The sequence below is a fragment of the Eptatretus burgeri genome, chromosome 3 (assembly GCF_056783735.1).
Source record: "Eptatretus burgeri isolate ZD-2024b chromosome 3, Ebu_testis_v1, whole genome shotgun sequence".
NCBI classification, from domain to species: Eukaryota; Metazoa; Chordata; class Myxini; order Myxiniformes; family Myxinidae; genus Eptatretus; species Eptatretus burgeri.
The window spans coordinates 12,662,090-12,674,589 of NC_140963.1; the positions used below are offsets into that span (position 1 = coordinate 12,662,090).

At 47.0% G+C, this 12,500-nt stretch overlaps 1 protein-coding gene across 3 annotated transcripts in view; it reads right to left on the reverse strand.

Moving 5' to 3' along the window:
- LOC147029406 (polypeptide N-acetylgalactosaminyltransferase 1) overlaps positions 1 to 12,500 on the reverse strand; it is a 472,683-nt gene that overhangs the window by 297,244 nt on the left and 162,939 nt on the right. The gene's annotated exons all lie outside the window — the stretch shown is intronic.

Consider the following 12,500-nt stretch of genomic DNA (forward strand, 5'->3'; position numbering starts at 1 on the left):
TCATTGTTAAACGTCGGCAGAGATGCTCGATTCTTTGCCAAGCAGTCGAAATTTGATCTACGTCCAGAAGGATCATCCGCTCTCGGCCGAGCTTCCGAGTGCACTTCACAATCTGCGTACGATGGTCTGCAGAAAAAAAAGATGTTTTCACTCCCTCGTAACATCAAACCCAAATGACACACATCCATATCTTACATGTCGAGGATAAAAGCATTAAATAGAAAATTCATGAATTGTACTGAAAGTGAAACTATTGTTCATGAAAAGAATGAAGAATATATTATATTGCTACAAAAATGGCTTCAGGGTTAAGAAGAGGATTAATGAGTTTGTCATTTCATAATTAATTGTGATATAACGATGTCGTGTAATGTCCCAGATTAGTGCTGCAAGGATCGTTTGTACAGAAACGCAGTCTCCCATCAGCCGTGTGTTTTTCTTTTTCCTATTCTTCTTCTTAGGTCAGGTCAGGTATGGGAGCATGTGCCAGAACAGCGCGTCGCTGCGTCCACTTTCCGCCGGTCCTCCAGGGGCCTCCATCTGGCCATCCCCCAGGCAGATGCCAGGCCCATCCCCATCTCCTTGAGATGATGGTCAACCTGTTGCAACCAAGAGGCACGTGGTCGGCCCACTGGCCTCCTCCACTCATGAGACTCCCTCGCTGAGAGAATCTGATGAGCAGGATCAGCGTCAGGAAAACGAGCCACATGTCCATACAGCCGCAATTGACGCTCACGGACTATGCAGGTAACAAATCTCATCCGAGTCTCTCTCAGCAACCGCTCGTGGGACACAAAATCCGACCAGCGATAGCCAAGGATTCTCCGAAGAGACCTGGTACCAAAGGAATTAAGTTTCCGTCTCAGATCCTTGGTCAGAGTCCAAGTCTCACAGAGATCAACATGGGCTGCAAGCAGCCCCTGCTGAAACTCTCGTCTGTGTTCGGTGAGGACACGAAGGGCAAGGATACGGTCAATCGTTGACCTCTTTGGTGTAAAGCCTGACTGCTCTGGACGCTGCTGCTCAAGCAGATGATGGTGAGGGACATTCTTCTTACACCTTCATTTATTTAATTCCCTCTCGAGTGCTATGAGCAAAATGGACCCTCTTCGTTTCCCTGTTGTGTGCCTTTCCTTTACTCTGTTCCCCTCTGTTTCATTCCCTGCCTCGTGACCAGAGAATGGCGATGGGAAATGGGGGAGCATTGGGCAGTGGCATCATGGAGAGAATGCCGAAGCCAGCGGCATGGCCAATAATGAAGCGGCTCTTGCGTCACATTATGAAACTTTTAAAAAGCCTGCATGAGGGGGCTTAGAAGAGTAGTGGTCAGTCTGGAAAGGAAGGAGCCGTTCACAGGGTTTGGAGCAGTCAAGCCAGAACAAGTCCCAGTACGAGCAGTGGTAGAAGTAGCAGGATGAGTCACGGGACAGGCTTGCCTCCAACTCTGACGAGTACGCTGTACCTCCCGTTGCTCAACGAGGAATCACACCCCTGGTGTTATTAAATTACCAATTAAAAGAGTACTTGGGAGAAATGATACCTCTACCATGCAATGACTGATCCACGAGAACATATTGGGTCCAAAACATTTTTGAAATATCTTGCTATACAGTACTATGTCGTCTTTGTTCCATCTCTCAATGGTGAAGAACCACTCAAAAAAAAAAAATCAAATAATTCTCGTATCCAGATCCGGATCCGGATCTTCACCAAAATCCAATTAATTCTTCCTCGTCACGCACCCAACTTTTCCACCGCGTTTCATTCAAATCTGTACACAACTTTTTGAGATATCATGCCACATATTGTTTATGCCCTATCTCTCAATGGTGAAGAATCACTTAAAAAATTCTAGTAGTCGGATTCAGATCTTCACCAAAATCTAACCTGTTCGTCCTCGTCACACACACGTGCCACACCCAACCTGTCCACAAAATTTCATCCAGATCAGTCCACAACTTTTTGAGATATCCTGAACACAAACAGACAGATAAACAGCCACAAAGGGGTGAAAACATAATGTCCTCCACCTTTGGTGGCAGAGGTAATTAAAGGAATAAGCATGCAAAAAATCATCACATGTAAACAATATTAAATAAGAGTAATTCTTATGTGCTGTGACGTGCTGGGCATGCGCAGCAGCACGTGCAGCCCAAGTGTCCTGCAGAGTTAATTTCCAGGAATCACTGCAGGAGACGGAGACGTTAAAATGTCATAACACTTTTCACTGCTTCAAAGTGTATTGTGAGTCATACTTTGTACAATGGGAGGAAAAAATGTATTTCAGAAGTCATTTGATAAGATAATGGAAGTTGTGGGGGTAATAAATCACTTATGCAAACATTTATTATATCAATTAGATCCTAAAATGTCACCATTTCTTGTTGCACATAACCTAAACATCACCAAACCCTCCTCCGCACTTCTAATGTACCCCAGGCACAGATAGAGCTGCAGATGAAAAGTGTGAGCGGCAGAGGGGGAATAAAAATCAACGTGGGGGTGGAGAGCTATTGGTGAGCACTTTCATGCACAATACATGTTCAGTATATACATGTTGTGTTTCTGAAATGGCAATTTGTAACAAAGAATCGCACCGAAAACGTCATCGCATTTCATCATAAGCAACATGCACACATATACACCACCAACAAGGACAGCAATAACTTGGCCAAAAAAAAAAACTAAAGGATAATCTCTTGTTTAAAAAAACAAAACAAAAAAAAAACATTCTCAAATTCAACAAACAAAAGGTGCATGATGTTCCAAACTTTTAATGTCAACTCCTCAAAAGTTCAATAATTCTTGTAGCGTCGCAGAAATTATGCCACTATTATGATGCTTATTGAACACAATGTTACAGTGGAAGTTCACATTGCACATTAAAATAAAGAATAATTGGGAAATAAGGCTGCAGTCAAGTAAGAAAACGTTCGTGTCTGCCTGTTTTGTTAAACGAATAATGTTTTTCTTATTTTGCATTTGTTGAAAGTGCTCTCTCCTCCCAACCTCCACTCTCCCTCCTCCTCCTACTCCCCCTACTCGTGCAAGTTTCACCTCGGGCCGATGACATGAATGGAACAATTAGGTGCATGATTTCCTAACTTTTCTAAACAAAGTGGGAGGGTTTGCTGACAAGAATGAACTATAAATGACACTAGACTAAAGAATCCCTCCCTATTCATCCATCCATCCATCCATCCATCCATCGGGCCCATACTCTGTACAGATCATCGGTGCTGCCGAATCGGTCTCCTGGACATATTGGGCACAATCTTGGACTGTCGCCACTCCGACACAGGATACTCGAATGGCTCAATCATCCCAGCAAGCTGGTACTCATTTTGCTGATCACAGAAGGATGACAGGCTGAGTCAACCCCACCTGGTGTTGATTCAACAGCGTGGGATTTGAACTTCAGACCCTCGGAACGCAAGCCCACCACCCTAACCATTAAACCAACAACAGCCAACATTCCCCACCCCCCAAAGTCCCAATTGTGGACCTGTGTCAGGTTTACTTCCTCTCAAAACCAAATCTCCATCAATCCATCCCATTGTATAACTTACCACAACCGCACTACAGCTCCAAGGCATACAATTTTAAAAATGCTCGTAAAACTATGTAATTCATCTCACAGGCGGGGCAGGCAGTTCCAAGTCAAATTTCAACAGCCTCGGTGGCATAATGGTTGGAACGTCTGCTCTGAATTGGGAGGTCAGTGGTTCAAACGCCTGCCGAGTCTACCAAACACTTCAAAAATGGTACGTGCTGCTTCCTTGCTTGATGCTCTGCATTTAAAAAGAGCATGGCCAAACAACCATAGGTTGGTAATAATATTGCAAATTTTGATGGGCCTAATGGCATCCTCATGCGTCAAAGTTTTTTGTAAGGGAACGAATAATATGAATTATTTTCCTCATAGGTGTTAAGAGCAGTGTCGTGGTGGTGACACTGTTAAGTTCCGTTGGTGACGGTTTGCATCAAGGATTGGTCCAAGTCCTCACCAATCACAAGGCTCCATGCACTCAAATTATTCCGACACTTTTGTTGACGTAATACTTTGTATGTGGGATGCAAGTCGATGTGGGAAAATGAAAAATGCTCAGTTTGGTGGGACACAAGCTACATCATTAGGAAATGGAAAGAACATGCAACTACCCTGACTCTTCCTAGAGCTGGCCGTCCGACCAAACTGAGCAAATGGGCAAGAAAGACCTTGATCAGGGAGGTGAGCAAGAACCCAATGACCACCCTGACAGAACCACAGAGTTATTTGCCTGAGATGGGAGAACTTGCCAGAAGGACAACAATATCTGCAGCACTTCATACATCTTGGCTTGATGGGAGAGTGGCTCGAAAGAAGTCCCTCCTGAGAGAAAGGCACATGACAGCATGTCTGGAGTTTACATAAAGGCATGTGAAAGACTGAGAGCAGGAGGCAAAGCATTCTGTTGTCTGATGAGATGAAAAATGAACTCTCTGGCCTGAATGCAAAGCGCTACGTCTGGCAGACACGAGCACAGCTCATCACCCATCTAACACCATCCCCATCATGAAGCATGGTGGTGGCAGTATCATGTTGTGGGGATGCTTTTCAGTAGCAGAGACTGGAAGTCTTGCAAGGATAGAGGAATTTCACGACATGAATATACCTGCACAATAAATAAATGAATAAATAAATAAAATCTTCCAACGTTGAATCGAACCTCATGTTTGGAACTCCGCCAAGGAGGAAATCGGGGCAAGTACGGGGGAGATACGTGCAGAGCATGTGTGACCCCATCGGAGAGCACATCCGTGCAGGGGGAGCCTGCGGTGTGTCCCAATTGGGAGGTGCAGCCGGTAGTTGCTGCAAGCATGAATAGGTATGTAGACAGCACACACAGACGTGGTGTGGTACAAATAGGGAGTTTGGGATTTGCAAACGGACTCTCTGTGGGGGGTGTGTGTGCCTGTATGCTTGGCTACCTGTGTGCGGGTTTTGCAGGTGTGCAGAACCGAACTCGCATCCAAGCATGTCGTGCTATAATGGAGGTTATGTGGCCGTTTCGCAAACCATGGGGCTCTGTACACGGGGAGCAGACGTGCTGTGGCGCCGAAGCCACGGAACATGTCGTGCAGTGTAGGTGTGGGGAAAGTTGAGTGTGTCACCGGTGTGGATGCCTGGCTAGCAAAGACCGCAATGAGGTTGGAGGAATATGTATGGGGGGCTGTTAAGGACTGACAGTTTCATTCTGAATTAAAAAAACAGCTTTCCTATCGTGTTGCACGTACAAATCCAATTTCGAGTGAGCCTAACGGAGGAGTGCAAAGGCCACTGCATCTGCGAGCATGGATGCATACAGGCAGCCCTTACCAGGAAGGTGGTGTGGATTTTCAAATGCTCCTACCCGGTTTTATATCGAACCCGATAGTTAAAAAGAAACCGTTGCTGTTTGGGTGCATTTTATCTCCTGGAACACTGCCTTCCCTTCCCCTCTTCTCATGCTGCCTTCCCCTCCATTACCCTCAACTCCCCTCATGCTTTCTTCAACTCTCTTCCCCTCCCCTCCCTTCCCCTCTCCTCCCTTCACGCTGCCTTCCCCTCCCCTCCCTTCACGCTGCCTTCCCCTCCCCTCCCTTCACGCTGCCTTCCCCTCCCCTCCCTTCACGCTGCCTTCCCCTCCCCTCCCTTCACGCTGCCTTCCCCTCCCCTCCCTTCACGCTGCCTTCCCCTCCCCTCCCTTCACGCTGCCTTCCCCTCTCCTCCCATTATTTTTTTTTTGTATACACTGTCGAGGCTAACAAAAAGAAACGTACAACAAGAGGAGCAGGATACAACAGCGACGGGAGAGGGAGAGAAAAAAAACAGTGTGGAACAGACATGAGATCTGTGGAAGGGTGAGGGATGGGGCAGGGAACACAGGGTAAAAAAGATGGACACTACAGGGACTTTCAGGAATGAAAGCAGGGAATTTGAAAGAGGTGGGTTTGGGATGGATGAGTGGGGGTAAAATAGATCGTGGTTTTGGATGGGGGAAGATAAGAGATGGTGGTGAACAGCTGTTTTGAAGACCTGGAGGGAAGAGTGGGAATGAAGAAAGTGAGGGAGTTTGTTCCGAAGGTGGGGAAAAAAATGAGGAATGAAAGAGTGAAGGTGAGCAGTGATTCTTGATTTTGGTAGTTTTAACAGAAGGGAGTTTCTGGTGGACCTTGAGTGCCCTGTGGAAATATGGCAGGGACATATTTCAGACAGAGCGGGGGGGTGGGGGGGGGAGGCCGGAGAGGAGAGAGTAGAAGACAGAAAGACCACCGACCGGCCTGCGGTGAGAGAGTGAGACCAAAAGACTCAGCTTTGTGGATGAAAACTTTGTATGTAGTCAGGAGCTCAGGTGTGCAAGGAAGGACTTTGCACGACGGAGGATGCCCAGTCGGTGACTGGCTTTGGAGGCCAGCTTGGAAATGTGGCTTTCCCAGGAAAGGTCCTGGCAGATTGTGAGATCCAGAAGCTTGAAGGAAAGGACTTCTCCGAGAGGATTGTTGAGAAAGTAGATGGGGGGGGGGGGTTCCAGATGGTTATTTCAGACAAAGTGAGAGTGTAAGATTTGTCCGGATTGAAACACATGTTCCACATATTAGACCAGTTTGTGATTTTATCCAAATCTGCAGAGATCGAAGAAGCTGCTGCTTGCCAACCTGAGGGATGATAGATGGCAAGGCAGAGGGTGGAGTCGTCAGCAAAGACATAAAGAGGATTTTCCAGAGAGTCAGAGAGATCATTGATGAAAACCAGAAATAGAACAGGGCCCAGAACGCTACCTTGAGGAACTCCAGCCTGGACAGGGAGAGGGGATGAGAGAACTCCATTAAGGGCCACACGTTGGCTGCAACAGGAGAGAAAGTCTGAGAGCCATGAGTAGAGATGGCCTTGGATACCATAGGAAGAGAGTATGGTGAGCAGGGCAGGGTGCAAGACCGTATCGAAAGCATGTGACATGTCTCTGGATGTGGCTCTGATTTCATGTCCGGCATCGAGGACCTCCATCCATTGTTGTGAGAGCAGAAGTAGCACATCCAGGATAGAGTGACCTGGTCTGAAACCAAATTGATGATCGGAAATCAAGCCATTGGAGAAGAGGAAGAATTTAATGTCTGAAGCGATGATGGATTCCTTAACCTTGCTGAGGATTGGGAGAAGGCTGATAGGTCTGTGGTGGCAGGGATCGGTTTTTGCACCCTTGTTATGTGACTGGGTAAGGTGGTTACACAGAAAGCGATGGGTTTTCTGACACAATATTTAGAAGCAAACACGGAGTTTAGGCATTCAGCCTTTTCACGTGCCGTGTCAGCTGTGCGGCCATTTGAGGGAAGGGAGGGGATGGAGTGGGAACATACACTAGAAACAAACTAAAGTAGATGCCACCAGAATTTGGAGGAGGGAGAAAGGTTTGATAGTTCAGACTTCTGATTTGAAAGATGTTGTTTTCTGGCTCTCCTCAGGGTAGACACAAACTTGTTTTGAGCTGTGTGGAAGGAACTGAGATTGCCTTCAGTTGGATTAGCATTCCATGAGGTGAAGGCAAGTTGTTTCAGGATAACTGCCTCACCACAAGCTTCAGTGAACCATGGGCGGGAGGAAGGGTAGGACAACTGAAGATGAGATGGGATAAATCTGTCCATGAAAGACAGCAAGTTTCTACGAAAGAATTCCCAGGACGAGTTGATGTCGGAGGAAGTAGAGATCGGAGACCAATCTAGAAGTTTGATGGCTGCTTGGAGACCCTGTCAGTCAGCCTGAGTGAAATGCCAGACTCGACAGTGCTGAGGTGGTTCTCTGATAATAGCCAGAGAGATGTCTACTTTGACAAGAATGTGGTCAGATGAATCGATTGGAGTGGAGGAAGAACATCAGATATTTTCAGGGAAATTGGTCAAAATCAGATCCAGAAGAGATGGAGTACCATTGGTTGAGATCCAGGTCAGGAAGTTGACAGATTGAGTCAGTCACAATGAGTCCCAGAAGTCTTTTACTGAAATGTCATGGCAGGTGAGAGGTACCCACACCCACCCAACTGGCATGATAAGTGGTGAAGTCACCACATATGAGAAAGAGAGAGTTTGGTATCAGAGGATAGAAGTTGCTCCATGTTTTCGGAGAGTGAGATGTAAATGGAGTCATCAGTGTTTGGTGGACGGTACAACCCACTTATAAACATGAGGTGGGAGAGTAGGGGAATCCGTAGCCAGAAGCATTCCTGGGGATGTGGAGGAGAGAGGGCAGTGCTTGGAGAGTGAGGAATAGAGTCTTTGATTGAAAGAGCAACTCCACCGCCAGGATGAGGCTCAGGTGTGTCATACCGGAGGAGGAAGTAACCAGGTAGAGGTACTAGGAAGTCAGCGACGTCTTGAAGGAGGAACGTTTCTGTTAGGCAGATGTATAGTTTGTCAGTGGCAACTGCATGGAAAGATCTGTCAGGTTTGAGCGAAGGCCCCGGATGTTTGAGGTCCACATTGTTGAGGAAGATGGAGGGGAGAGGAGGGGAGAGGAGGGGAGAGGAGGGGAGAGGAGGGGAGAGGAGGGGAGAGGAGGGGAGAGGAGTGGAAGGGTGGGAGGAGGAAGGAGGGAGATAAGGAGAGTCATTGAACGTGTGGGGGATTGCAGAAGAGTTTGGGGAGAAAGCCGGTGAGGTGTATAAAAAGCTCGGTGGTGATGGGGTGAGGTACCGTGGGGAGCAATAAGGGAGGGGACAGAGGGCAGTTGAAGATTGGAGGAGGTGGAGTGATGAGGTGGAAGAGAGAGGTTGGGGGAAGGAGGCACCTTCGTGGATGTGAGGGGGGCAACTTTGGGAATGGAGAGTAAGAGGGGAGAGTTGAGGGAGAAGGGTGAGGGGGAGAGAGTTGAGGGAGAATGGTGAGGGGGGAGAGTGGAGGGAGAAGGGTGAGGGGGAGAGTGGAGGGAGAAGGGTGAGGGGAGAGAGTGGAAGGAGAAGGGCGAAGGGGGAGTTTTTGAGAAAGGTGAGAGAGAAGCTTGGAGGGGGAAAGAGTGCGAAGGTTGCTTTGTGAGGGAGGGGTGAGAGGGAAACTTTGAGAGGGAGGGGAGGCGATAAGAGCAGACAGCCAAGGTGCAGGAGGGCGATGGGAGAGGTGGGGAGAGGAGAAGGGTGAGACTTGATGGTGGTATGGTGAAGAAGGGAGCAGGCAGGGGGGGGAAGTACAAGATTTGAGAGGTTGGGAAGAAGGGGAGGTATGCTGAGAGGAAGGAAGAAGCATGCTTGTGGTGAAGAGTGTACTGATTGAGAGAGAGCGAGATATCTCCTCGGTTAGAATGGAGCCCACAGATGTTAGAACACCACACACTTTGGGGCAACAGAGGAGGAGCTGATACTGAAGCAGAAGACAGTGAAGAGGTGCCAAGAGCGGAGATAGGATGAGGGGAAAGATGGGAGGAGAAAGGAGAGGGTATAACAGGTAAGGGGTGAGGAGGAGATAGATTTAAGGAGGTGGGATGAAATGGCACTGAAGTTGGAAAAAAATACAAATGATGGAACACGATTTCACGGTCTTCCGCTTCCCTCCCTTCATGCTGCCTTCCCTTCCCCTCCTTTCACGCTGCCTTCCCTTCCCCTCCCCTCATGCTGCCTTCCCTTCCCCTCCCCTCCCCCCCCATTCATGCTGCCTTTGCATTTCCCCTCCTCTCCACTCCCTTCATGCTGCCTTCCCTTCCCCTCCTCTCCCCTCCCTTCACACTGCATTCCCTTGCCCTCCTCTCCCCTCCCTTCCTCCTCTCCCCTCCCTTCCCTTCCTCTCCCCTCCCTTCCCTTCCTCTCCCCTCCCTTCCCCTCCTCTTCCCTCCCTTCATGTTGCCTTTCCTTCCCCTCCCCTCCCTTCACTTTGCCTTGCCTTCCCTCCCCTCCCCTCACATTGCCTTCCCTTCCCTCCCCTCCCCTCACGTTGCCTTCCCCTCCCCTCCCCTCCACTCACGCCGCCTTCCCCTCACGCTGCCTTCCCCTCCCCTCCCCTCATGCTAATTTGGCCCAGGCTAAGAGATTCTAGAGCTCATCACATCAGTCAAATTGTTTGTTTGGCATCAGTCAAATTAGCCAAAGCACTTCATTCCTTGAATCATTTGCTTGATAAAAGTTATTCACTAATGCCAAATGTCGAATTTGGATGCGCGATCTTTCATAGCATGATAGATCACAGGGTTGTTCATCCTTTGTTGGCTCATGATTGACCTCATGTAGCCCTTCACCCTTTTCAGGACTGAATAACTTCACTCCAATGTTGCTAAAGTGATTGGCACTGTGTCGTAGTTTGAGAATTTGAGAACTTCTGTAAAGAGCTTCTTACTGACCGGATCTGCATACATGGCCTGGCAATTGGTCTCCATGCTCGATACACAGACCGCACTGGTCTCCAATCTTTCAAGAGAGAGTATCATTTGAAGTTGGAGGCTTAGACATTCTAGAATCAAGATTGACATCATTTTTGTTCTGATATTTCATAGATTTGGGTATTCTGGAATGCTCCCTCATTGACGGTTTCGAGAAGAAGGTTTTTGACATTCTGGAGAAGTCACGTGCCTTTTTGTTCAAATCTTCTGTCAAGTTCTTGATCCAGAATCTCAAGGACTTTATGGAACTTCCATCAAGAATATTCTTCCACAGAGGAGAAGTTGTGTGGCTGTGTACCCTTTGTCAATTCTCCTTGGTGGAGATGTCCTTTGAGGTAGTACTGGGCTCACCATCAATACCTCCGATTCCTCTACGCCATGATAGTAGAACTTGTGGAACTCCTCCTCATTTCATTGCTGTTGGTAGGTGTTCAACAAGCAGATGGCTTTCGTTGCACTTTTGATCGACATATCAAAAGAGTTCTGCCCTTGTATATTTATTGACACCTGTTTTGCTCAAGGGAAGACATGATATGCCATTTTCAAGCTGAATAATGGACTGAACCTCTGCATTAAGGCAACTTGGCCACTTGCATGTCTGGCATTTTCGTTGCTCGAACCATCACTGACTTTACCCAAACTATTCAACAACACTTGATAATTGGACAAATGTCTCTCAAACACCCTGTTTTCATAGTCCATCGAGTCGAGCAAAGTGGTCTCAATTGATGGGGGTTCCCTTTGAAAGTGTGAATCTGCATATCGAGTGCCTTCAGAAAGTTATTCACACCCCATGACTTTTTCACATTTTGTTGAGTACCAGCTTGAATCGAAAATATATTACATTTAAAAAAAAAAAAAAAAAATTCATCACTGATCCACACCACCTAATATCCCCTAATGTCAAAGTGGAATTGTTTTGCGATACATGAGATGCTCTCGCATGCATGGATACATGCGAGAGCATCTCGAAACTAAAGATGCTCGTCATCTGTGCCGCAAATATTTACGACCGATAGTTGGTCATGTTTCTCCAGTCGCTGTTGTTTTGATGGCGGCTGCATTGCAGACCAATATGGTTGCCAATTTAATGTGTCGAACACAAGGGGTGCCACTGTCCTTTCAATGTGAACTATTTTCATGATATACTTTGTTACTTTCAATTATTGATTAATAGTAAATTGGGTATTATAAGGTATCAAGTGATTATGAGCTGCGCAATTGTGTTTCAAAAATAAATAAATAAATAAATCCGAAATTAATTACCTTCTCCGTGATGCATAAGTGTAACGTTAAAATTAAATGACGAAATGACGTTGAATTCACAATCTCATGGGATTCGGTCATCTCACAGTATTTTACGTGACAGACGTGACAAGCATATCAGAGATTAATATTCATTCTTCCACCTTTTCTGAGAGACTGCATCTTTATATTCATGGGCAGTTGAAAAGTAGGGGGAGTGGTATTAGCCACCCCCCCCCCCAATCCCCACTTGCTTCCTATGCCAGAGAAGGGAGCAGTTGTGAGTAAAATAACAAGTCGGTGAGGGTATAAGCTTTTGAAATAGGAGACGGCGTGTGTGGGATCACAATTGGCAGCACTTTTGAAGTACGTACTGGAGAGAAGGGCACAGGACAACAGACACAGGGAGTCAGTACCAGAGAGGAGAGAAATAGAGGGATGAAGGCGTCGAGGTGAGTGTTCAGTTTAGTAGTGGGGAGAGTAACCTGGTGTGTCATTCTGGAAGAAAATCTGTGACTATGTCAGACCAGAGGGCCGAGATATAAGAGGGCAGAAAGATTCAGGCCAGAAATGAAACGAGAGAAAACCGTGTCCACCAATCCGCTTACAGTGGGCGAGCAGCAGACCTTCGGACTCGGCCCCGTGTTGAGATATGCCAACAACATGGAGAGCTTTTGACTCTTATCACTTCTATGGAAGCAAGACAGGAAGCAGATTACCAGCCCAGCTAACTCGTGGAATTCAAAAACACAAGTACCGTGACACCCATTTTTGTTTTGATCTTTTAAGCAGAAACATTATCGTTGGACCCTTCTGCATAATCATGGAATCAGCATTTTCCTAAAGGTTATCATGGATGCCACATTAACTGCTGTTACTG